General features: G+C 33.9%; 1 pseudogene; it reads right to left on the bottom strand.

The window, feature by feature from the left end:
• Window positions 1–1,182: 1,182 nt before the first annotated feature.
• Window positions 1,183–2,575, bottom strand: LOC111303855 (uncharacterized; annotated as a pseudogene).
• Between the last annotated feature and the right edge of the window lie 1,132 nt (window positions 2,576–3,707).

Below are 3,707 nucleotides of genomic sequence, written 5' to 3'. Positions count from 1 at the left end.
ATTGTTGAGTGAGAGAAAAGAAAGAGAAAGAGAATGCTTCTAGATTGATCATGTGATTGTATGGAATTTGATCCACGGTTTGATTAAGCTTGAAATTTTGTCAACATATTCACAACTCAATGCTCTACATTTTTAATGATGGAGGTCAGGGTTAGAGTTCTCTAAGAACTGATCCATTGTATATTTATTAAGTTACATATTTAGTAATATTTCTCTAATTCTCTCTCTAATTTTAGTTAAAGGAGAATTTTATATACCCATTATTTAATAGTAGAATTTTTTCTAGTGGTCTGTGATTTTTTTCCTTTACATTGAATGATTTTTCATATAATTTTTTGTGTGTTTATTTTTCTTGTGTTATTGATTGTTGATTATTGTTTATTCACTATCAATTTATTAAAGATATATTGCTTCCGTGTTGTTGTGTCTATTACTTCACATCCAACAAAAACTAACATATTAATTTATATGCACAAAAGCTTGATTTGTTTAATATGAACCCTAATAAACATATGGTGATTGGGTAATTAATGTAGTCTGGTTATAAAATTTGCTCTCGATCCTATCTTGATCAAGCCTTTTAGATTATAATATTTTTTTGCTAGTACTTTTTTGCTATTGGTGGACAAGTTTATCTAATAAATAATTAGACAGATAGATAAATTATTTTATCTTTCCAAATTAAAATAAAATAAATTATACATCACAAAAATATACATTCGAGATTATATGTTAACAAGAAATGATAGATAATATTTAATCCAAATATCACAAATTGCTAAGATGAATGAGCTAGGGAGCTTTTAATAAAATATTCAGGATCTTTTCTTTTTTATTTTTAATAAGTGAAAAAGACTTATTTACGAGTTCATTAAAAATCCTCTAGATTAGATTTTTAGTTAGTGTAACCATATATATTTATTTTAAAAGATTATTTGTTTAGGCAAAGAAAAAAGTTACAGGTGCTTAAATTTAAATTTTAAATATGTTAAATATCATATTTTAACTATAACTGTATAAATTAACTAAAATAGTTTCCTACTTCAACCGTATATTTTCAACATTTCTTCAAAAATATTTTTGGTTTCTGCTTTTGGCCATAAAGGTATAAGACCGAAAACTTAAAAGGTCATACATTTTAAGACATCAAAGGTAGATTCTTTTAGCTAAATCAGCCAGAAATCTGAAACATGTCAAGCTCTTAATATATTACTCTTATGGATTCTCAGATACAAGTGATGTACAACTTAGAAATTACATTCACCATGAACTTCCCACAAGCTTAGTTCTAGTAGTTCCTAAGAGACCTGATCGCATTTCTGACATAAACCGCAAGTACCGTAACCAATAAAACAGCCAAAAACCATGTTCATCATTTTTCTTGGATTCTTTAGTCCCATGGCCAAACCATCAAGAACTTGCTTATATTTTAGCGAAACCATGTTAATTCGTTGGCTGGTATTTATGATCAGTGCCATTGAGTTTCTCAGTCTCTACATTTTCGTTTTCTGCAGTATCCTGTACAGAATCACCAAACTTTTCAGGTTTTTCACTAGTTGAAGCCTTTTCCTCTTGATCCCAACCTTTCCTCTCCTTCTCCATAGGCTTGTCAGATCCATTACCAGCGTTGCTTTTGTCTTTCATTTCCTTTTCTTTATCAGGTTCCTTCTCTGAAACACTGTCATTCTCCTTTGCTAGCCCATCTCTCTTCTCACCTGTTTGTTTTTCCACCGTGGCCTCGGGAGGAGCTTCTTGAACAGCCTGTTCTGGACCATTACCTAGTTTCCGTGGCACATCGGCAGCCCTTGGAGGCTGTGGAGCATGGTTTTGATCAGACTTTGGAACTTCTGCAGATGGTTGTGCTTCTTCCTGCTTCTCATCTGCCGGGACGATCAGTTTGGGGTGTTTAATACGGAGCATACCACCCCTGAAATTGGCTCTGATTTTATTTTGGTCACAATTGGATGCAATTGGAATTTCCTTGGAGAAACGGCTGAATTTGTTGCCACCAATTGGACGTTCTCCAGATATCCTCAAGTTCCCCGCATTGGTTACTTTAACCTTAAGTTGTGTCTTCGTAAAGCCTGTTGAATGAATCATTAGAGTACTGCTCGTCAATTTTTGTGTTGCAAATTGGCTAAATCCTTTGCTTTATCAATAAACTAAAGAAATCATAAAAATTTGGACAAGAACAAACCTGGTAGATGTGCAATAAAGTGTCCTCCACAGCTTCATGAACCCATTCAGTTTGTACCTCAAAATCTTCATAAACAGCCGTTGGCTTCGAATCCATATGTCTTACTATTATTAGCCTTCTGTTTCTCTTCTTTGTTTTAAATCTTTTGATCAATCTAATATGAGAGTTTCTGCTTTGTTGGTTTTATATGAGCAGAAGCAATAACCAAAAAGGACTGATTTTTCTGTTTTCTTTGAATAGAATTATACATTGTTCTTTTGATTTTCTGTCTTACGGGGTTGTCGGTCTGCCTGGTTAAGGGTTTCGTATATGCTTTGGCAACGAATCGTTGGTTACCTTATGCAAAAGCAAAGTGCAGGTTCTTTGCTGCAGCTTCAAAAGTTGAAAGCTCTGCTTCTTTTAATGCATTTTATTGGAGAATAAAAGAAAAGAACACGTTGTTAATCTCTTTGATATACTAATAATAATTTTCATTAGGCATTTGTTTCTTCAAAAGTAAGGAAAGAAAAAATATCAACTTCGAAAGTAGAAGGAAAGAATTGGAAGAGAAACTGCTAGACTATGTACGCTTTTGTTTGAATAGTCGGTGAAAATTTTTTCATGACACTGTCATGTCATTTTGAGATTAAATTTTTAGAATTTTAACAATAAAATGATGTGATGATGCCAAAGAATACTTTTTCCATCGACCGTCCAAGTAAAAAACAAACATTAAGTTTGTTTGAATTAAAGGCTTTCGCCAGTGACAAGTTATGAGCCATATACATAGTGAAAAAGCTTGCTCACCGGAGTTAGTGGAGAATGTTCGGTTGACTTCTAGGATGCAACACTGTTCTGATTTCGGTTCTTATTTAGGAGTTCCAATTCATTCTCAAAGGGTGGTTAAGAATATCTATCAATTTTGTCGGAGAAATTTAAAAGGAGGTTGTTTTTATCGAAGGTGAATCTTCTTTCATTAGCAGGTAGAGCTACGTTGGTGCAATCCGTAATTAGCACAATAGCCAGTTATACTATGCAGACAGTTAGATTGCCAATTTCAGTGCCAAATGATATTGATGCTCTTAGTAGGAATTTTTTATGAGGCTCTATCGAGGATAGAAAGAAAGTTCACCTATTGAAGTGAGAGACAGTTTGTCAGCCAAAAGATATTGGAGGATTAGGAGTTAGGAGAACAACTGATATGAATAATGCCTTATTAGCTAAGCTTGGATGGAAAATGCAAGAGAGTGATTCTAGTCTTTGGGCTCAAGTGTTACGGTCCAAATATTTGAAGGGGAAAATCTTTTCTACAAAATACAGTAAAAGGTGCAACTTCTTTTACATGGCTCAGTATTTGTTCCGGTAGAGAACTGGTGAACATGGGTTGTTTTCGCTTGATTTGTAATGGACAGAGTACCCCCTTCTGGTATGACAGATGGACTGGTGATAAAATTCTAGCAGAGGAAATTGGGGATTCTATACCTTTGGAGAGGATAGATGACAGAGCTAGTGACTATTTGGACGATAAGGG

Source organism: Durio zibethinus, chromosome 13 (genome assembly GCF_047325235.1).
Source record: "Durio zibethinus cultivar Kanyao isolate XHJ-2024 chromosome 13, ASM4732523v1, whole genome shotgun sequence".
NCBI classification, from domain to species: domain Eukaryota; kingdom Viridiplantae; phylum Streptophyta; class Magnoliopsida; order Malvales; family Malvaceae; genus Durio; species Durio zibethinus.
Note: the sequence above shows the minus strand (reverse complement) of the source record. Positions and strands in the feature narration are given on the sequence as shown.